This window comes from Pleuronectes platessa, chromosome 7 (assembly GCF_947347685.1).
Source record: "Pleuronectes platessa chromosome 7, fPlePla1.1, whole genome shotgun sequence".
NCBI lineage: Eukaryota > Metazoa > Chordata > Actinopteri > Pleuronectiformes > Pleuronectidae > Pleuronectes > Pleuronectes platessa.
Window position 1 is genome coordinate 5,682,530 of NC_070632.1, and position 412 is coordinate 5,682,941.

A 412-nucleotide genomic window follows, 5' to 3' on the forward strand; every position below is an offset into this window, starting at 1 on the left:
TCAACTTGCTGTGATATATTATTTCACAACAATGGGGTGTGGGCTGATATGAGCCCTGCTTGGCACCTGTACAGAGTAGTTAGAACATCAGCGGTGGTTCTCTGGAGAGGTTCGTTGTGTGTGTGTGTGTCTGTGTGTGTGTGTGTGTGTGTCTGTGTGTGTGAAAGGATCAGAAATACACCTGAGCGGGGGAGGGCACCAGGAGGGTCCGACCTGCACATCAGAGCAAGCACAGTCGACTGTAAAATACGAGCCGTGATTAAACACAACAGGGGGAAAAAAAGTCTGTTTTGTTGACAGTTATTTAATATGAAATAATATTTCCAGTCAGCAGGTTTAAATAATCCCCAAACCAAGCAACAACAACAAAAATAGAAATTCACAGTGTTTGCAGCGCGTCGGCCAGATGAAA